The following is a 23725-nucleotide window of genomic DNA, read 5'->3' as shown; positions in this document are numbered from 1 at the left end:
TGGAACACAGACAGGAGCGTCCCTTGTGGGACGCCCCAAAAATTGACATATAACCAAAGGAAGCCAATACGACGACCATTCTGGCCGGGGTGTGTACATACCCGGAATACAAGGGTGGGAAAGCCTGATGACCCATGGGTCGAGACAACATACAACATGGGTCCCGTGAAGTGGAGAGTGGGCAGCATGCAATGGTGTGTTCAGACCCGACCTGCACCCAGAGTAAGGATGGGTGCTGTAGAGGAGGTGCGGGTTGGGGAACTATGAGTAGCTAGTTATGGGTCTAGGTGTGCAGGTGTTGGCTGATGTGGGTCTATATGGACAGACCCAGGGATGTGAGCAAAAGTGTTCATTGGGCAGAGGTGTCGCCCAACGAGCAGCCACACCTGCTACGAGTCCCACTGCAGCAAACTCTAATCTACATGGCAAAGAATGGAATAACCAGATGTAGATGTATATATGTAGAGGAATGTGTGTGTATATCTACCCATACCTACATGGAGATATACCTCTCCCTGTCCGTAGTACAAATGTATACCTACAGAGCCAGAATACATATACACACCCACATATAGATATATACATATGCAGACACCCATACACCCATATGTTGTTAGATATACATAGACAGCAATATATAAATATATACATGTATGCATACATATACAGATATATCTGTATATAGTAATGTAGATATATATATATATATATATATATATATATATGTGTGTGTGTGTGTGTGTGTGTGTGTGTGTGCAAATATGCACATGTAAATAGCTAGGATATGATACAGCAGTTACGAATTACATATATTCACAGGCCGTGCAAATGGGGGTGAGGGGTCCAATCAACAGACGTGTAACACGTAGCATCAACCACCCCCACCTAGACAGGTGAAACATACAAACACACTATACAAGTAAACACACCACTGCTTCCCAGACCACAGGCAGGATACTACCAGTGGGAGAGACCTGCCAAGTCTAATCTTGAAACAAAGAAATCAATGTCCCTTGTGGGGTACCCCAAAAATTAATGATCCTCGGAGTCAGTCCCTGTAATAATTCATCCAACCAGGCTGTATACGTACATGGACCAGTAGGTTGTGCAAGCCTGATGACCCATGGGTCGACACAACGTACGACATGGTTCCTGACACATGCAGAGTGGGCAGTGTTTAGTGGAGTGGTTAGACCCCACCTGCACCCACAGTGAGGATGAGTGCTGTAGAGGAGGGGCAGGTGGGGGTACTATGAGTATGCAATTATGGGCCTAGGCATGCAGGTTGTATTACGACAGCCCCAGGGATGTAAGTAATATTGCGAAATGGGCAGAGCTTATGCCCATACCTCTCAACCCCTAAGAGCAAAACCACTGGACAGAACATAAACTGTTGGGGGAACAAATAGGGACAGAAAGCACATGTTCCACTTACAACCTTAGAAAGCTGAGAGAATAATAGGTTATGCATTAGCATGACTCGGCTGAAGCATGTGGGGTCCTAAACCCAATTATCTGTCTGTATTTAATGGTGTTATTTCCCAGGTATTTGCCAGACAGGTGCAGATTGTAAGAGGAACACACCAATAGTTTTGTTTGTCTTTTCAGCTTTTCCTGGTTAGGGGTTGCCACAGCGGAACTCTGGTCCGCTAATGATTGGAAGTCAATTTTTATGGTGCCGAGTTGCCAGCCCGACGCCCAACCTTCAACGATGGCACGCCCATTCATGCATGTCTTTTGGAGGCCACTCAACTGCGGGGAGGACATGCAGACTCCAAACAGATGGCACTCCCCGCACACTAGCTGAGAATCGAACGGGAGAACCTTTTGCTGTGAGGCAACTTCGCAATCACTGTACCACTGTGGCTTAGTATAAAGCAAAATCTGGGCAGGCCATGGATTCTGTACAGTTGACAGGCATGCTTACACCTAATGGGCAGCCATTCCCAATATGGGTCCCACCGCAGCACAGTCCAGTTTACATGGCTAAGTATGGTATAACCATATGTGTCATTGCATAACCCACTACACAACACCTATGAACACATGGTCGCAACACCCCATCATAGGCATTTAAGCTGATGTAATAGGCATCACAAGGTATTATTGTAGTCCTCACCCCCACCCAGGGGTGTGAGTGTCTGACGCAAACACCAAATGCAGTACATATGCACAGCTGTTGTCGTAGACAACATGGCCAGCTGTGGACTTTCCCTGCAGCCATCCTACACATCCTTGGATAATCCCCCTACTAAAACCCCCCTTTGTTCCCCAGGCACACCATGTACCTATCAGCCCCTGTTCCATTTCTATTAATGTCTATGGGTACACATAGGTGACACCCTCTTCCCCCACTAAATTGCCAGTATCTGGAACCCCAACCCACATGTAATATCACAGCTGTCCCACAAAATGCATGTAACTAACACATGAAGGAACACCACAAGCACACCTGGAGCAGCACAGGCTCACCACCTTGCAACCCCCCACCTCACACTCTATACCACTACATCAACTAGTGATACTGACACCTCTTGTCCTGCCTTGTATACAAATCCCAACATCTGACATACCTTTCCTATTCCTCCCCATCTAATTATACCTATGGGCTACTGTACAGTTACAATGTCACCCCCACTACCTACCTGCCTGCTCCCTAGCTATTTGCCTCTACTGTACCACACAGGTATGGAATAACTACACCTACCCTGAATACCTGCATGTAACCTACCCAGACCTGTGAAACAGGAATCCTACCTCACCTTAAACTGACCTTTGTCAACAGTCATACCTGACATGTAAACCTGACCTAAGCATGTATAATACTGATGGTTCAACGTAAACTAAGCATGATTAATGGGGGACGTAGCTATGTTATGTCTGTTACCCCCTATGAATGTGAACACCCCAGTATTAATTGGGATATGTAGCTGGGGTCAGTGTAGAGCTTTACACCCCGGGCCATTGCTGACAATGGACAAGCATACATTCCAACTGTCCTGGTTGACAGATGTGAACAAAATGCATGCCGTTGCGTGTGTGTATGCGGGAGCAAGCGGGTGTAAGCCTGTTTGGCCACCGGTATATGAGTACCATATTGGTGAAGCAATGTAGAGGCTAACTGAGTGCAAGAAACTGTAACAGGAGGTTAGCATTGCTTAGCTCCGTGCAAACCCGCGCACACCAGCTCACAACTGCTTTAAAGTGCCTTAATCACTCTGTACCCTATGACTCGTGTTCTGGCCATCAAAAAAATAAACAGCCTCTGCAAAGCTAGAACTCAGGACCCTGCACATCACAGTCAGAGTAGTTAACCACTACACCATGATAGCAATACATATAAAGAAGGTATTAGCAAACTAAGCCTCACCACAGGGAAATCAAATCAAACATGTCAACTGAATCTATGTACAGTGTAATGTTCTATAACCTGCCACAGACCATAAATATTGGATGAATTGGAGTACTGCAGTAAACAATGAGTTGCAGTGTCACGGTAATAAAGTTTTGAAGTCCCCAGGACCCCATACAGTGTATGTACACATGAATCACGGATACCAGACACATATATAACCTGTAATGAATAAGACATCATTGACAAAAGGCAAATATAATGCTAGATAACCAATAAGCAATGCTAACCGCAGCACAGCCCAACTAATTGTAAGCAATGTGTAGGGAAGCCAATACAATATGTGCACAGGTACACCTCTTTAAGCAGTGCCAACCTGAAGTAAGCAGGTGTGCCCATAACTTAGCCTTTTCAAAACCGGCCAACTATGGAAAAGTGCGGGTATCTGGCCCTACTTAAACTAAAGAGGCAGGAATACGGCTCATAACTGGTTGTAGCATCCCCCTGCAGGCAAAATGCCTGGAGTGGGAGAAGGCACTTGCTTTAGAGTGCAGCACTGGGGCATCCAGTATTCCAAATTCATGGTATGGCTCCTGGTAAAGCACCATGACAGGGGACTACTGCAGGGCCAGTAACAAAACGGAGGCCTGGGGCAGTCTCGCCCGTGACCTCACTAGTGCCACAGGTATCCCCCAGACTGATGAGCAGGTCAGGCACCACCATGCAGACCTGAAGCGGTGGAGGGGGATGTCCTGCAACAGTGGATCCAGGAAGCAAGGCAGATGCAGAATGCCCCAGAACTGAGTAAGTACTCCTTCCACTGTGTAGTTAATAATTGCCTAGCTTGTGTATACTATGGATAGGTATGGTTAAATATTGCTGTACTTCTTTGTTTGCTGCAGATGAGCATGCTGTGAATGAGCAAGCCTATGATGCTAGGCTGCAAAGGATGCATTGTGAGGCAGGTTAGTAAATAGCCTGCATGTACTGTCATAGTAAATAAATGTAAGAGCCTCAGAAAGTATTGTACCAGTATACATAATTGTGTAATATGCTGTGAATAAAGGTGTAACCCCTGCATTGCTTCTGTTTACTCAGCAGTCATATGTTGTTGTACTGTTGAAGTTATTAAATAGTACTGTTGTAGTAAGCAGTGTTACCCACACTGTGGTATGCAGATAATATGTGTATGAAGTGCTGTATAATAATGTTGGAAGTCCAAACAGGTCAGTCATATTAGACAAAATACATTGCAAAGCCTCACAACAATTGCCTGATAGTATAGTGTTCAGTGTTCTTAACTGTAATGTTTTTGTCACACACAGCAGGGCTTTGGATCCCAGGAGCGCTAGTGAGTTGTATGCGTAATCATTCCACACAACTGCACACAGTTTGTTAGAATGTTCAGAGAGAAAGCTGTATGCATATATACACTTAACTGCACAGATTTTGCTAGAATGCTCAAATAGAAAGTGGTATGCATATTCATACCCCTCAACTGTTCCAATCTACCCAGTATGTCCTGATAAATGGCCCACATCACCTGCCTATTGCCCTGTTCTCCTGACAAATTAGTTTGATGATCCAACAAATGTAGGCAGCTGTTAATGATATATAACTGATAGTCAGACTTGTACATAGTCAGAGAATGTACATGCAAACATACCTGTCATCCCAGCATCTCACCCAAAGTGTATGACAGCAGTCTCAAAACATGTTGCATTAACACCTGCATCTTGTCAAGCCTGTACGTAAGACACAGGTCCCATACATACTAATCTACAAACATACCATTGTACAATATAACACCACTGGGTAGTGTAATAATGCATGTAAGGGACAGACCACTGCAGTGACTACAAATGTTATGAAAACTACAATGATTTATTATTTGTTAATTGAACTCCCTCTCTCTCTCACCCCTACCATATGTGCAAAAATAACCAATTTACACAACTCATTTGGTATGTCTACACTCCTAACCTTTGTTGGGACATATGTCCTATTGGTTCATAAATATTCACATCTGTTTCTATGCATGTGCCATGTTAAAATACTCCCATACTGGTGGCCTGTTTCCATCAATGAAGCCTGCATGTTGTTGTAATGGCCACTGTTTACCCATATATGCATGTGTTCTGCCTGCTCTGCAACTATTTTATATACGGTTTCCTGGGTAATGGGAATAACTATGGATGCTGTTATAACAAATCGTGGATGCTGTTGACTATTACTAACCCATATCTGATTTAAACATGCTACAACATAGCTCGTATGGGAAGGCCGGTCCCAGTGGACCTACCTGTCCCACCTCAGCTGGCCATGGCACCAGGCACCAGCACATCTGGGGCCCAGCCTGGGACCTCCTCGTCCGTTGGCCCTGCACCACCTTCGGGTGGAACAGCCACAGGGGATGGGGCTCGGCACCCCCCTGGAATTGAGAGTGGACAGGAACCTGTCACCTGTGGTACTGTCCGGGCCATGGTGCATAGGGAGCTCGACAGGGAGATTCAAGACCACCTGTGCCAGCTTGAGGGCCGAGTGGCACAACTAGAGGGTGAGCCTGCCCCTCCTACACAGCCCCCAGCACAGCCACCTTCTGGGCTGTGAAGGTGCAGTGGTGACTGCCCATGGGTGGTGACCTCAGTCCCACTGTATCTATTTGTGGGCTCATGGGCTTGCGACATCCAAACACCCCTCCCCGCCGAAGGTGTTTCCCCCCACATGTGTCATATACTGCCCCTGTATGCGTCTTGTTTGTCTTGTCTGTCATCCTACCCAACCTATCATCTCTGATCATACCTACTCTCCTTCCCCAACATCCCACTCTCACCTAAAAATAAAAGAAAAAAAGGGCAATCTGTTCCTGCAAAAAAAGCATGCCCCATACATTGCTGTCCATTTCACACACATGTCCACTGGACACACGTAAACGTTTCTAATTGGCATCACAGCATACTATTGTTGTCCTCACCCTTCTCTCAGGGTTGTGAGTGTCCAAATGTACTGCCAAATTTATTGCATATGCACAGCCATTGCTGTAGAAGAAATGGACAGCTATGGACCTTCCCTACACCCTTCCTGCACATCCCTAGCCACCTTGCCCACTGTCATTCCCTCTTTGTGCTTCTTTTTCACCACTTTCCTATCACCCCTTTTTTCTTTTCTTTTAAAGAAATTAGTGCGGGGGTAAGCAGGAGTAAGCACTTTTAAGCAGCAGTGTGTGGGTTTCAGCCTGTTTGCGTGGGGGTAAGCACTGCCGACACAGGTTAAGCAATCAAGAAGGTGAGTGAGCATAAGTAACTGTAACCAAAAGTAAACACTGCTTACTGTCGCGCAAACCCATGCACACCTGCTCATAACTGCTTAAAAGTGCCTTAATCACTCCATATCCAATTGCCCTTGTTCTGCCCAGCAACAAAATAAATGACCTTTGCAAGGCTCGAAACCAGGACCCTGTAACCCACAGCCAATGTGATTTATTACTAAGCCATGGCAAATATACAGACAGTGGATGTTATCACAAACATATCATCCAGCACAGTCATTCAGCAGTATAGGATATGTATTTCATTATGTAGATGTATGTGTGTGTTTATTTCCAGATATATATATACATACATAGATATAAATATATATATAGATAGATAGACCAAAAACATACCATGTGACAACAAAGCATTAAAAAAGAATAAAAAGGAAAAAAACAGCAACTCCTGCATTATGTAGTGGAGTTGTCCTATGTAATATTAAGACTCCCTCAGACAGACCTGTGTCATTAATACATGCAAACATTTGAACATTGCCCAAATAGATTACTTTGAGCATTTTATTTAAATTAACAAAACAGTTCCTGTCCAATCATTATGTGAGAATAGTACTTTTGCAAGGTGCTGTGTGCAACATCATCATCATTAAAAAGTTAAATGGGGTAACCATAGAGGGACCGGTAGTGTTGTGTGTACACTGGGGTCATCTGCATCACGTGTACCTGGAACCTTTAGGAGTCATGTGCATACCAAGATTGTGTACCCGAGAGAGGGGTGAGGACAACAGTAGTATGTTGTGATGCAAATTAAAAAGGCTACATGTGTCCAGTGGACACGTGTGCAAAATGGACAGCTATGTATGGGGCAGAAGTTCTTCTGGGAACAGATTGGCCTTTTGTTTCCATTTTTGTAAGGTGAGAGTGGGATGTTGGGGAAGTAGAGTAGGTATGCTCGTGGAGGATAGGTTGGGTAGGATGACAGACAAGACAGCATACAGGGGCAGTATATGACATATGTGAGGTTGGAACACCTTGGACAGGGAGGTGTGTTTGGCAGTCACAAGCCCATGAGCCCCCAAATGGAAACAGTGGGACGGAGGTCCCCACCCATGGGCAGCCATCACTGCACCTTCACAGCCCCAAAGGTGGATGTGCTGGGGGCTGTCTAGGAGGGGCAGGCTCACCCTCTAAATGTGCCACTCTGCCCTTGAGCTGGCATAGCTGGCCTCAAAACCCCTTACCGAGCTCCGTACATACCATGGCCTGGACCGTATGACGGCTGACAAGTTTCTGTCTGGACCTGCTCCCGGGGGGGGGGGGCAAGCCTCATCCTCAGTGGCAGTTCCACTGAAGGTGGTGCAGAGCCAACAGAGGTGGATGTCTAACGCTGGGCCCCAGACATGCTGGTGCCCGGTGCCATGGCCAGCTGTAGTGGGACAGGTGGTCCTGCCTTGGACTTCCAATCCCATATAGCCTATGGCGTTGCTGTTTTAACACAGATAAGGCTTAGTAATAGTCAACAGCATTCAGGATTACTTATAACAGCATGCATAGATATTACTATCAACCCAAGAACCCAGATATCATACATTTGCAGAGGGAGCACAACACATGCATATATACTGCATGACATCTGTCCAAAGTGTAGATGACTTGTGACTGCAGCTATGAACAGTGGTCCATTATTGGCATGTCACTGTGATAACCTCAGACAGTGACTGTCATACTGTTTCATGTGATGTATGTCCAATCAGGGATGCAGTGGCAGTAACTCTCATCACTGTCACCGTGTATTGACTGCATCCTCACACTATGCTTCTGCAGTTCACAGAGGTGTGTTCTGTGAGTAACACAAGAAATAAATGGTTCCACACACTGACCAGTCCACAGATGACCCTACAGATGGGGGTTTCCTCACAAACAGAGCACTATCTTGTCAGTTATTAAAACATGCAGACTAGCCATTACCACACAAAACCTGTTAAATTGGTAGTAGTCTGAATGAAGCATAGCTACACTTACATGCTGTAGTCATGTCTGGCACATCACCTTCCTGTCTTTAGGCTATTTTCCACTGTGTATGTTGTTTGAGGAATATCCAGATTTCATATTTGATGCTGTTTACCAAACACCCGATCCAGGTTCCACTCACAGCGACTGTCATGGGCAAACACCAACATGATGTTCCTAGATAATGTACTGTGTTTCCATGCAATTGGTTATGGGAATGTCACCACAGCTGTTCCACATGCAATAAGCTAGAGGAGGACTGCAATAGGTGCAGAGGCCATAACCTGATCATGACCATCACTTACAAAACACAAGCTGCTGCTGAGCAGGTGTACATCTCCACATCTACCAGAGAGTGTGTGGGAGGGACAGACAGAGTCAAAGTACATCAGAGAAGGGCTGGGAGACTAAAACCTAAGCATCTTCTGTCACACACCTAACAGTACAGAGGTTCAAACCCCTGACTGACTAGCCATTACTATTACAAGTGCATGCAGTTATTCCATGTGCCACATAGCTGACATGTTGGCATGCTGTAAGAACATATATGTGCACTGGTGAGTGACATCTACAACAGATATATAGTAGACATACATTAGGTGTAGCACACATGTCATTGTCAACACAGCCACACTGTCTAAGGGACTCAGACACATTGGCACACTTTGGCAGGCTCACAAATACACTTCCTAACTACTTAGTTCACCACACTACTGTAATGCACAGGTATTACATGCACCATAGAGGTTATCTTGAGGTTCTATGGGCTAGGCCATGTGAACGTGCCTGACATCAGTCAGTATGCCAATGATAGTTATACTGGGTGTGACTGTGGTTGGGAACATCATACCCCACATGCAGACACAAGGTGCCAGTACTGACATGCATGTGTGCATTGCTTCATGGGTATGTAGTGGTTGGCTGTGCAAGATGGCTGTACAAGGCTGGGTGAGGGGTAATCCTTGGCATCAGGTCACCTGACAATGGTCTGCAGTGTGGTTTTAGGTGTAGTGTCTGCAATGTTCCACACAGATGGGTATTGTATTAACTGTCCTGTCATCCTGATTACTATTGTGTGTGGCCATTGCTTTGCAATGCATGCCATGTCTGTGTTTGATAGTCCTTGACATGGACATTGCCTGGGATGTGCACGTCCCACATGAATGTACAGTGACATGTTTAAGTGTACCTGGTTTGCTTGGCACATGTTATGTACACAGACTGTTATCATCAGATGTGCCAATCCTGGCCTGGTGTGGCAGGACCTGCTAATAGACAGCAGGTTGACCCTGCACCTGCATTGATAGCATGATACAGGTATTCCCTAGTGTCAGTAGCATCTGTCCATACAGAGCATGTGTGTAAGGCATTGTATGTCCTTTGTGGATCACATATGATGGCACCACATATGCTGCAGGCATCCAGTGGGGAACAAAGTGAAGGTGCATTGTTCACAATTATGTGCCTATTGTACTGGTGGACAGGGTGCCATGCCCTCTGCAGCCCACTGCAATCACACCATGCCTACTATCTGTCAACAATGTGCAGGGTACTAGCAACATAGAGGGATATTTCTAGGCAAGTGTGTTTGTGTATGCCACATGGGTTTAGACCATATTCTGGGTAACAGTAGGGTTGCTTATTTTGTTCACCAGGCCTTTTTCCAGATTTAGGTAAATGGCTTGCCAACCCAGTCTCTTGGCTGATTGAAATCTGTATTCCTCATGAGGTGGACATTGTGACATAATATGGCCACCATATAGGAAAACTACAAAACCTGCTCCTCAACATGCCCAGTGGTTAGACACTCACAGCCACCTCCACACAGGATCTGACTGACAAGCGCACACACACACACACACACACACACACACACACACACACACACACACACACACACACACACACACACACACACACACACACACACACACACCTGCCACTTCTTGAAATAGAACTCCTACCTAACTAGTTTATCATACTACAGCATTATGCAGTTATAGTATGTGCTATGGAGATTACTGTACTACTCCATCCCCAAAGGTGTATTTCACAAGGAATGACATCAGCAGGTTTACCAAAGTAGGGCATTTCAAATTTCCTGCAAGAGAGTAGCCCAAAATGCATTGCTCACAAAACAGACAGTGAGACACACACAAAACATCCACAACTGACATGTGTGGGTATAGAACCCATGACCAAGATCTATGTCACACTGTTGCATGGAGATGTTATAGGATGCACCATGAGAATTATTAGGGAACTCCTTCCCCAGAGGTGTATTTGACAAGGAAGGACATCAGCAGGATTACCAAAGTAGGGCATTGCAAATGTCCTGCAAGTGAGTAGGCTATAATGCATTGCTCTCTACACAGACATTGAAACGCACACACAAAACATACATAACTGCCATGGCTGTGGACGGAACCCTACCACAGTTCTAAATCACACTCCAGCAGTATGCAAGTTACCCAACGTGCGACAGAGATTACTGGGTTACAGCATTCCCAGAGGTGTATTTCTAGATGGGTGACATCAGCAGCCTTGCCAAAGTTGAGTATATGAATTGTAAGGAGTGTGAGTACTCTAAAAAGCATTGTTCCTTTTGTAGGCAGACAGACACACACACACACATAACTGGCAAATCTGGGATTAGAACATCTACCAAACTAGTTTATCACACTATAGTATTACACAGTTACAGGACACGCTATGAGATTATTAGATTATTGCAATCCAAGAGGTGTATTTCTCGGTGGATGACATCAGCAGCCTTGCCAAAGTTAAATATATGAATTGTAAGGAGTGTGCATACTCTAAATATGCATTGTTCCCTTCTCAGGCAGGCAGACACACACACACACACACACACACACACACACACACACACACACACACACACACAGTTAGCAAGTCTGGGATTAGAACACCTGTCAAACTAGCTTATCACACTACAGCATTACACAGTTACAAGATGCGCTATATGTTTCTGCTATGTTCCCATTTTATCTACAGATGTATGTCCATATATACCTATATAGATATAAATATCTGCTTACACACGTGAATATATATATATATATATCTATATATATATATCTATATCTCTATCTATATCTATCTATATATCTCTCTGTCAAAGGAAAAAACTTCAAAGACCAATACACGTAAGGTTCAGTTAAGGCACTTTTAATTTACTTGCAGCAAGGAGACAAAAACATGCAAATACAAGGATTTGTCCAACTACTAACAGGAAGTATGTTCATTCTTATACTGTTTTACAAGACATGGCCTTCTAAGCTGACGTAATCAAACACAACTTTCAGTATTGTTCTACAGCAGATGTTACTCAGATTTTCTGCTGACATGACTAGATTTGTGAGAAACTTTTCAGAAAAACAACCTGTCCTTGGTGACTATTAATCCGTTTACAAGCGTCTATTGTACAGTGTTACATTTCAAGGTATTCTTCTAATACAGATACAAGCAAATGCTGATTGCAGTTCATATTTTCAAACAGGCTTTGCACTAATTATCTATAACTTCTACAGCTGTGTATTTTCTCATAGGTTCATAGGTTCATAGGTTCATACTAGGCTATCTGCCCTAGGGCATTTATAAGCCTAGCCAGAGTGTGTTTGGCTTTCGCCACCCATTTTAAATTAATTTTGCTATGCCCTTTTTCGAGGTAAGTATACTGTGCCTCTGTCTAACAGTGACACAGAAGTGATACCCGGGGTAAACCTATGATCTCCCATCCACTCATCAAGATTCCTCTTGAAGAGAGTCAATGAGGGACTCTGCCTAACCTGGACTGGGATTTTATTCCAGAGTGAAGGAAGCCTCTGGGTTATGAATCTGTCCCTCCTGCATGTCCTATTTATTTCAGTGCTGAGGTTCAAGTCTCTCGAGCTCGTAGCTCAATGGGATTTGGATTTTCTGAGGTGCAGCATGTCCATTAATTCCGGGTTGGACATGGCTTTATACATCAGGCACAGATCACCTCTGAGCAGGCGGTATGCCACTGAGTAGAGCTGGAGTTTCTTTAACCGGGCAGCATATGGCATCTGTTTGAGCCCTTTGATCCTCTTGGTGAGGTACTTTTGAGGTCTTTCCAGTTGCTGCAGGTGTCTGGTAAGGTACATCCCAAAAGGGGCAATGTACTCAATTATGGGCCTGATGAGTGGCACAGCGGAACTTCTTGTCTAAGTTTCATACAAGTAGTATTGTTCTATTCATTATTTTCCTAACGCACGCAGAAATCACCTGCTTCTCAGTAAATTTCCAAGGCACAAGCAAGATTTTAGCTAACACTACAAGGTCAGAAAGCAACTGCAGTTTGTACAGATTTATGCAGTATGAAATAGAATAAATGTGTTAACCCTTTTCAAGTTCTAAATGCACTAAGCATATTGCTAATACACACATTAATACATATTTTTCTAACATTTCCCCCCATTAATACTTTTATTCTACTTTCAAAATAAGCATAAACAGTTTGTTTTCTTCTCCTAACCTCTTCCACTCAGGATATGCAGTTAAGAGAGTTATTCAGTTTAAACTTATGAAAGCATTTTTAGTCTTTTAACAGTTCTTCACACTCAGTACTTTGATGTAAGGTTTCAGAAACTGATATGTCTATTAGGTCATTAACCAGTCTTTTCATGCAGGGGATACCACAACAAACACATACTCCCAGTAGGAGCATTCCTACACAGATGGCAATCAGGAAGTTCATTAGGATGGTACCCCACCCCCCAAACCATTTCTGGAAAAAGTCCATCAGTGGGTTTGGGCCTGGTTTGGTCATGGCTGACACTTGCTGAATTACCTCAAGATGATTGTCTGTCTCGTGTTTATAGTCAAGAATATATGGACAGCATTCTTCTTGGATTAAAGCGCATGTACCACCTCTCGCCGCTAGGGTGAAGTCGAGAGCCATGCGGTTCTGGAGCACTACAGTTCTCATAGCATTCAGTTCATCAGTCACCAATCCGAGAGCAGAAAAAGTTGCATTGCTCATTACATTGAGAAGTTTTGACAGTTTTCTCAGCTCCCAGATCGATTTCACTGCTCCATATGCTGGTAATATGCCTGCCCACGGTATAGCGCTATCACTCAAGTCCATGTGTGTCAGTCATTTGCCTAGAGAGTGATGGTCTTTCCAATGCACATCGATTTGTCCCACTGGATTTGCAGGTTTCTTGACGACCTCTTGGACATTTTGAATTTTCCCATGAGGCAAAACTGCAGTGTGTCGTATGGCCGGAACCAGGTAACCCAAAAAACAACTGCCGGACCAATTCTCAGGTAACCATTTGTATGCCTTTCTACCACACACAAAATAACAGTCCTCTACTTTATTAGTAACCTTGCTATGAATATACACTTGCCCTGCATGAAACATTTTTCTATCAATTGTAGACAGCTGTTTATAAAGAACAGAATTATGTTTTACCTCATCAAGTGTTTTGTGCATCAATCCAAGAAATGAATCATAATTTGTATTACAATAAAGATCTACATTGTTACCTTTAGTGTAACATCTATAAGGAACAGTCACATTGCAATTGCTCCAACCCACCTGAACAGTATCATTTTTATAAAAACACACAGTTCCCTTTTGTGGAACAGACAAGTGCAATGCTATTTTATCTTGTGCTGTAATGGTTGAGGTATCATAAATCAAGTTCTCCCAGGTCTCATTGACCCCTAGGGGGACTGTAGTCATTAATAACCCCCCGTATGCTGTCGGCAAAGCTTTGCAAATCCAGCAATTTGAAACATTGAAAGTCTCAGCATACACATATTTAATTGCCTGGTAAGTGTTAAAGTTTAGGTGCCAGTTTATGAGTAACGCTTCACGTTTATTCAGTTCAGTCTGTGTGGCTGGGAAAAGAAAAGGCCACAACAAAAATATTATTATCTCTAGTACAGTTAACAGGATGATTATGCAATACTTCTGAGGGAAGGGTTGTTCTGCATTCCTGTTTCTTCTGGACTCAATAATTTTTGCTCTTGGCATTTAACAAGATTTTTGTCCAGTTCAAAGTTTTTAACTAATTTATTGTGCATCAAGTGGATCCAGGAGGCATGCTCTGTAATTTTAACTGCAGTGGGTGTTGACAAAAGCACTTGATATGGACCTTCCCACTTCGGAGATGCCCAGTTTTTCTTCTTAACTACCTTCAGCCAGATCCACGCTCCAGGGGGCACTGCCACTTATGACGGTCTGGTTCGTTCTTTATCTGAAACAGAATTTAACTGCAACAAATGTTTAGAATTTAACAAATTACGCATATACTCTGCTAATGTACTGTCAGCTTCCTGATCTGTGGGCATGAGGGATTTCCACTGAGGTATATAGTAAGCCCTTCCAAAGAGCTTTTCAAAAGGAGTCAATCCTTTTGCATTAGGAACAGTTCTCATCCTCAACAGTGCCAGGGGCAGACAGTACACCCAGTTTCTCTGCGTTTCTGCTACTAATTTTCTTAGCTTACTTTTTAAAATTTCATTATGCCTCTCTACTAGCCCTGCTGATTGAGGGTGATACGCACAATGATTCTTTAGGGAAATACAAAAATGTTTACTTAACTGCTGTATGGTCTGATTTATGAAGTGCGTGCCGTTGTCACTGCAGATCCTCTCTGGAATGCCGAATCTAGGGATGATTTCTTTAACAAGAACTTTGGCCACAGTCATAGCATCTGGATTTTTAGTCGGAAAGGCTTCCACCCATCTGGAAAACATGTCTACAATGACAAGACAATACTTCTTATTTTCACATTTATTCAACTCTATGAAATCCATACAAATAGTATGAAATGGATACGGTGGTGTAGGGAAACTCCCTTGCTTGGGTTTTAATGCCCCTTGTGCATGATCTTTATTACAGATGTGGCATAACAAACAAAATTTTTTAGAGTAATTTGTAAATCCATACGTCGTGAACACTTGGTTCACCAGCTGTACCATCCCCCCTGTTGAGACATGGCACTGCCCATGGCTCAACAAAGCTGCATATCTAAACAAATTAGACGGCAATATCGGTTTTCTTTCTTTTGAGATGTACAGCTCCTTTTCGAGAATTGCTCCTCGTTTTACCCATCTTTGTTTCTCAGCTTGCGTAGTAAGTGTCTGCATTGTCTTTAACATTTCTAAGTCTAAAATCTCAGAGGGTTGTAATTCCTCATTCAAAAGAAATACTTTTGAAGCTGCCTGCTTTGCAGCTATATCAGCTCTCACATTACCTTTTGAAATCGGAACAGTTCTCATGCTCAACAGTGCCAAGGGCAGACAGTACACCCAGTTTCTCTGCGTTTCTGCTAATTTTTTAGCTTACTTTTTAAAATCCCATTATGCCTCTCTACTAGCCCTGCTGATTAAGGGTGATATGCACAATGATTCTTTAGGGAAATACAAAAATGTTTACTTAATTGCTGTATGGTCTGATTTACAAAGTGCGTGCCGTTGTCACTGTAGATCCTCTCTGGAATGCCGAATCTAGGGATGATTTCTTTAACAAGAACTTTGGCCACAGTCATAGCATCTGGATTTTTAGTCAGAAAGACTTCCACCCATATGGAAAACATATCTACAATGACAAGACAATACTTCTTATTTTCACATTTATTCAACTCTATGAAATCCATACAAATAGTATGAAACGGATACGGTGGTGTAGGGAAACTCCATTGCTTGGGCTTTAACGCCCCTTGTGCATGATGTTTATTACAGATGTGGCATAATGAACAAAATTGTTTAGAGTAATTTGTAAATCCATACGTCGTGAACACTTGGTTCACCAGCTGTACCATCCCCCCTGTTGAGACATGGCACTGCCCATGGCTCAACAAAGCTGCATATCTAAACAAATTAGACGGCAATATCGGTTTTCTTTCTTTAGAGATGTACAGCCCCTTTTCGAGAATTGCTCCTCATTTTACCCATCTTTGTTTCTCAGCTTGCATAGTAAGTGTCTGCATTGTCTTTAACATTTCTAAGTCTAAAATCTCAGAGGGTTGTAATTCCTCATTCAAAAGAAATACTTCTGAAACTGCCTGCTTTGCAGCTGTATCAGATCTCGCATTACCTTTTGAAATCCTATCCTGTTGCTTGGTATGAGCTATGCATTTACAAATAGCTACTTTCTGAGGTAACTGAATAGATTCTAAAAGATCTAAAATAAACTGTGCATGATTAATTGGTTTGCCAGTAGATGTTATCATTCCTCGATTTTTCCACTGTTGCACAAAAACATGTACAGTAGAAAAAGCATTCTGGCTGTCAGTAAAAATGTTCACACATTTACCCTTTGCTAAGGTACATGCCCGTGTCAAGACAATCAATTCTGCTGCCTGTGCAGATAAACTATGTGGTAAAGATTTTGCTTCTATAATGTCAGTATCAGAAACTACTGCATATCCTACTAGGGTCTGTCCTGCAAGACCCCTTTTGCACGAGTCGACCACGTAGTATGTCACCTCGGCATCATCCAAGGGAACATCCGTAAGATCTTTTCTTGGCAATGTCTTTTGCTCAATCACCTGCAGGCAGCTGTGTGGTGTGCCATCTGCAGGGGTTGGGAGCAAGATTGAAGTGTTCAAAGTCGTACATCGTTCAATTGTCATATGAGGTTGGCTCAACAGTATAGTCATACAGGAAAGATGCCTAGCAGGGGAAAGATATGCTACCTTCTCTTGCAGTAAAATAATTGCGACTGCATGAGGCACTCTCAATGTGAGAGGTTGGAACAACACTACTGAGGCCGAAGCCTGTACTGCCATTGCAGCTGCAACTACTGCTTGTACACAGTGAGGTAAAGACCATGCCACTGGGTCCAGTTGTGATGAATAATAAGCAATTATTTAAAAAAAAGTTGCTTCTCCCCATGCTGCTGTGTTAACACTGATGTCATATAACCTTGCTTGCAATCTACAGTTTGGAAAAAATGTTTATGATAGTTTGGCAATCCCAAAATTAATGAGGATGCTATTAACTGTTTCAGTTTGCAGAAAACAGATTCTGCTTCTGGTGTCCATTGTAACAAATCCTGTGCTGCCATAGGCTTTTTATAAATCAGGTTAGTTAACGGTGCAGATTCCAAGGCATAGTTTGGAATCCAACTCCGACAGAAATTAGTCATACCCAGGAAGGACATCATTTCCTTCTTGGTGGTGAGTTTTGGTGCTTGCAAAATCGCTATTTTTCTGTCCTCATCTAATGTCCTACCTTCCTTGGATATTACATATCCTAGGTTTTTAACCTGTTGTTTCCAAAGCTGCAGTTTATTTTTGTTTGCTTTATGTCCTTCAGTGGCTAAAAATTGTAATAGCGCTATGGTATCTTCTTTACAATCTTGCTGGGTGGGGAACACCAGCAGGATATCATCAACATAAAGCAAAATCTGGCTACCTCTTGGTGGGGTAAACCCCGCCAAGTTGCTTGCCATTTCTTGTGAGAATATTGTTGGACTTTCACAATACCCCTGTGGTAGTCACGTATATGTATACCTTTTCCCCTGAAATGTGAATGCAAACCAATGCTGACTGTCAGGGTGTATCGGTATCAAAAAGAACGCATTGTTGATATCTACCACAGAAAAATATTTCTGTTGAGGTTTTAAATCATTCAACAGGGTGTGTGGGTCTGGCACCGTAGGTGCTCTAGGTATTACTGCGTCATTTACAGCTTGTAAATCTTGGACCATACGCCACTCTCCATTTGCTTTCTTAACAGGAAATAAGGGTGTGTTACATGGAGAATCAGGAGATTCCACCAGCACCCCTTCCTTAAGTAAAGCTGCTATAATAGGTTTGATTCCTACCTCTGCATCTTTTCTTAAGGGATACTGTCTCTTTTGTGGTCTAAATGCTGACTTTGGCATAATAGTAACTGGTCCCGCTGTACGAATAAGTCCTACATCTGATTTTCCTGTTGACCAGAGATTTTCTGGTATATTCTGTAAGGCATTCTCTTCCTCCTTCAATAGGAGTGCTAATCAGCTGTCCTTGCTAGACTGGAAGTGTACAGCTGGGTGGATCTGAGTTATCCAATTCAGCTTCTGCATTTGTATTCCCTGTTCTGACAGTTCTAACTCTGTCTGTTTTTCCCATCTCGTGACTTTTTCTCCTGTCTACCCATTTTACATTCTTGTCCTTAGTTAAGCTAACATGTAGTATTCGATTAGATTTATAGAGTGCAAAGAATTCCTGGGACAATGAACAGCTGGCTACACTGTTCCCTTCTGTGTCCCAGTACAGATTATATAATACCAATCTGTTTGCACGATTTCTAAACAATTCTTGCTCAAATTCCTTATCAGGTCCTGGTGTGTTACAATAATACAGAGTACAGTGCAACAAATGCTGTTTATCAATATCAAGGGAGGGGAACTTGCTGATGGCTATGTTCATCAATTCTTCAGTCACCACCCCTGGACCAGTCATAACCAAGTCCTGGCTGTACCAATAGTACGTTTTACCCTCCGTTTGCACTGCAAAGGTATCATTTTGTCACTGTGCTTCCATACCCTGCATAGTCGGAACTACTGCTATACCAAATAGCTGCATAAGGTCTCTGCCCAAGAGGTTTACTGGGCATTTTGCAGAAACAATTTTACTTTTCTGGGTCAATCCTGAAACAGGATCAGTTATTGCAATATTATGGGAGAGGAGCTCCCGATACAGCTGTCCATTAGTTGCTTTCACTAATATGTAATCAGGTGACTCTGAATTCTCTGGCAGTTTGGAGGGCTGTATCAGGGTCCGTGATGCCCCTGAGTCACACAAGAATCTGACTTCCCTCCCTTCTACCAGGAGTGTAACTTCTGGTTTCGTGTCTGCTAAATAGAGCTCTAAGCTCAATAAAGCCAAATCTAATATTTCATTTTCTTCACTATCCGTGACTTCTTGCACTTCCTCTATTTCTTCTGTCACATTCTCTACTCCCTCTATCACATACTCATTTGTCCTTTCTCTGCTATCCCCTTCTAGTGATTCCTGACTATCATATAGTCAGTCCTCACCCTCGTTATCTTCCGTGGTTGCTTTCTTGTTTTCCCTGCAATCCCTTGCCAAGTGTCCCTTCTTACCGCATTTAAAACATTCACCCCTTTTCTTTCGCCCTTCAAAGTCTTCTGATCACTGATCAGATTGTTTGTTTCCCTGGGCATTTCTCTTGCCCTTTTTCCCGGACTGTACTACATATACTTCTGCTCCATCTTCTACAGAAAATACTTGGGCTTTCTTTTTCTTTTTGCTATTAAAATGCCTTTCGGCATGCCTAGCATATTCAAGTAATGACTATAATCTGTTTGTACGATGATCTACCATGTGCTTTGTAATAAAGCTGCTGATGGGTGCAATACTGCCTTTCAAAAATTCATTCTTTAACTGCTGCTCATATGGGGAATCATGTGTCTGATCTTCAGAAACCTGCATTCCACAATGGTTATTAAAACATTCTAATAGTCTGGCATAATATCTGTCAATAGCTTCACCTTCCTGTTGGATGCATTGATTAATGCAAGTCCAGTCTGCCCTAGGCTTCCATTTCTCAGAGATTTGGTCTGTAAGACCTTTCACTCTGTTGTCTAATTCTGCGCTACTATGTGGGAGGGGCCTGAGCGTAGCGTCACGGGGATTCCAGTCACCACTAATCATGTGCCAATCTGGTCCCACAATTTATCTGACTACTTTTTCTACCTCTTCTTCATTTAAATTATAACTCAGCCTCATTCCTTGCAAATCTTCTAAGAACTTTCTAAAATTAACTTTTGGATGGGGAATTCCCTCAGTGGCTTTCCGGATGTCTTCTGGAGTCCAGGGTCTATACATTAGAATGGTTGGGTCCTGACCTTCTTGCCCTGCCTGAGGATTAGGTACTTCTATAAGTGGGCATATTTCTTCTTCACTCATAAATCGTGAATTTCTACCCATTTGATATAACTCAATGTCCCCTTTTGAGTTTTCTGCCCGTGTTCGAGACCTGGTCTCGACAGGATCTCTAATAAACGGTGTTGCTTTTGTAGTGTCTCTACTTACAGTGACAGCAGGGTATCGCAGGGGTGGGCTAACTTGTTCACTTGCCTCATATTCTGGTAAGGAAGGCAGTGGGGCTGATGCTATTACTAAGTTATTGTCCTCCTTATCTAAAAACATTGCTTTTGAATTATTATTCTTTTGTTCCCTTCGGTTTACTTCCTCAATCCACCTGTGTGCCTGAGGAATTCCTAATTGACGTTGCTTTTTTACCCGACCGTTAGAATTGGTTTTAAGCTGTCTGACAAGTTCTAATTTACCATCAAATTCATACTTATTAACCCATTTTGAGTAGTATTTAATATTTTCAGCACGCTGTGACTGCATGTATTTTGCATCTTCAGTTAACAGCAGATTTTGCGACCTTTTTGTACAATTATTACCCATTTTGTTCTACCCTTTTAATCGTTATGTAACACCTTATTTTTAACGTGGTACCACGGATGTTTTTATAGTCTCTTCAGAATGACTGCCTACCTGCTCTGTTTCCCTGATCTATGACAAGACAGTAATCTTTCTGTCCCTGACTTATAAATAAAGTCTCTAACAGAACAAATACAAATCTAGTCCCTGATCTAAAAACAGAAAAAAGAAGGTAGATTCACCTTACCTGAGCCTTCGTGATTGATCACCTGGTTCGAGTAAACCCGTCCTTCAGTCGCAGATCAGAAAGTGGCTGGCCTCTTTTGTACGACAATTCAGTCGGAGGACTTTTCAAATAAGAAGAACCAATGTGGTTTCTTCCCCGTACGGTTTCAAGCCACCTGGCCTGTCTAATCTGAGGTGAAGTGAAGGTTTCCAGTCCGAAGGACCAATCTGTCAAAGGAAAAAACTTCAAAGACCAATACATGTAAGGTTCAGTTAAGGCACTTTTAATTTACTTGCAGCAAGGAGACAAAAACATGCAAATACAAGGATTTGTCTAACTACTAACAGGAAGTATGTTCATTCTTATACTGTTTTACAAGACATGGCCTTCTAAGCTGATGTAATCAAACACAACTTTCAGTATTGTTGTACAGCAGATGTTACTCAGATTTTCTGCTGACATGACTAGATTTGTGAGAAACTTTTCAGAAAAACAACCTGGCCTTGGTGAGTATTAATCCATTTACAAGCGTCTATTGTACAGTGTTACATTTCAAGGTACTCTTCTAATACAGATACAAGGAAATGCTAATTGCAGTTCATATTTTCAAACAGGCTTTGTACTAATTATCTATAACTTCTACAGCTGTGTATTTTCTCATGGCGCAGCAGAACTTCTTGTCTAAGTTTCATACAAGTAGTATTGTTCTATTCATTATTTTCCTAATGCAAGCAGAAATCACCTGCTTCTCAGTAAATTTCCAAGGCACAAGCAAGAGTTTAGCTAACAGTACAAGGTCAGAAAACAACTGCAGTGTGTACAAATTTATGCAGTATGAAATAGAATAAATGTGTTAACCCTTTTCAAGTTCTAAATGCACTAAGCATATTGCTAATACACACATTAATACATATTTTTCTATCACTCTCCCACTCTCTCTCTCTCTCTTGCTCTCTCTTATATATATATATATATATATATATATATATATATATATACACACACATACATTTGTATCTGTGGACATTAATATATTTTCACACACACATACATCTGCATGTTACAATACATACTCTGTACTGTTGAATGACTGGGCCAGATATGTTTGTGAATACAGCAAGATAATGCATATCAGAGGTGGCTTAGAAGTAAACCACTTTGGCTATGGTGTGCATGGTCCTGGGTTCAAGCCTATCAGAGGTTGTTTATTTTGTTACTAGGCAGAACAAGGGCTGACAGATACAGAGTCATTAAGGCACTGTGCATGTTGTCAGGCATGGTATGTCTGTTGTGAGTCACATGTGAAGGCACCATAGGTGGTGCAGGTATCCATTGGGGAACATGGTGGAGGTGCACTGTGTGCATGTACGTGCGTATTGGACAAGATGGCCAGGGTGACATGCCCTCTGTAGCCCACTGCTATCCCTGCATAGTTACTATCAGTGTCCAATATGCAGTGTACTACCCACATATTGGCTGTTGCTTAGGCATGTGTGTGCGTATGACACATGGGTGAGTGTGTGCTCCTGGTAATAGTGGGGTTGCTAACTGTGATTGTCTGGCGTTGATGTCACATGTATGGGTATGGCTTTGCACCCCAGCCTCACAGCTAATGTACATCTGTTATCCCTGTATGGTTGACATTGTGATATAGAGTATGGCCAACATAAAATATATGCAAAACCCCCTCCACATTGCGCACAGATGTCACATACACTTACAACTACCACTACAGAGGATACAAGTCACACACCTGTCATATCTGGTATTTGAACCTCTACCTAACTAGTATCTTACACTACAGCAGCACACAGTTATAGTACATGCCACAGACATTTCTGAAGTACTTCTTTCCCAAAGGTATGACACAACGAACGACATCAGCAGGATTACTAAAGAAGGGCATTTCAAGTGTACTGCAAGTTGTACGTGTCTTTTAACTGTGTGTACCCACTGCTTACTGTCACAAAAACACATTTACACCAACTTTCAAGTGGCTTGTTCAGTCCTAAATGACATTATCAACAGCTCTTGAACTCTGGACCATGCATACCATGGTCACTGGACTTACCAATAAACCATCTGGGTTGTATACATCTTTCAAGGTTTTTATAATACACATTTTACTACAGGTATTCCACAGTACTGAAAACAAATGGGACAGTCACTTTGTGTACATATGTACAGTACCCTTGAATGTACTGTACTCTGTGAAACAACATAGACAAGTCTACATATGTACAACTGTTATAACTAAATACTAAATACATATATGCACTTATGGGATGTGTATGTACACACACACACACACACACATATATATATATATATATATATATATATATATATATCCAGAAAAATCCCTAGGAGCCAGACCCCAAATTCAAGAGATACACTCTGATTCAGTTCTTTCAAAAATTGGAGTGTATGCTCAATCAAGTAATGGATTGAAAAACCAAATGTCC

The sequence above is a fragment of the Protopterus annectens genome, chromosome 5.part0 (genome assembly GCF_019279795.1).
Source record: "Protopterus annectens isolate FY-2018-M chromosome 5.part0, PAN1.0, whole genome shotgun sequence".
Taxonomy (NCBI): domain Eukaryota; kingdom Metazoa; phylum Chordata; order Ceratodontiformes; family Protopteridae; genus Protopterus; species Protopterus annectens.
The sequence above is the reverse complement of the archived record's forward strand: the minus strand, read 5'-3'. Positions refer to the sequence as shown.